Here is a 291-nt window from a genome sequence, read left to right on the forward strand (position 1 = left end):
TTCCCAGGCGAATTCCAAATTTCTCCCTAATTCATCCCAGCTGGACAGCGTCAGGTTACCCGACACTGCGAACCAAGGGGCTGAGATATCTACTTCTGACAGGAATCTTTGTAGGGTTTCTCTCTTTAAATCTATCTTTTTTGCTTTTCACTTTTGATTCGCCCTTAACGGGACCTTATTGCTCCAAACCCGGAGACCTTATTGTCTCTTCACCAAGAACCTCATCGTCTCTTTACCGAGAACCTTATTGTCTCTTTACCGAGAACCTTCCCTTTTGTTCCACTTACCTGG

This window comes from Mastomys coucha, unplaced genomic scaffold, assembly GCF_008632895.1.
Source record: "Mastomys coucha isolate ucsf_1 unplaced genomic scaffold, UCSF_Mcou_1 pScaffold5, whole genome shotgun sequence".
Taxonomy (NCBI): Eukaryota; Metazoa; Chordata; class Mammalia; order Rodentia; family Muridae; genus Mastomys; species Mastomys coucha.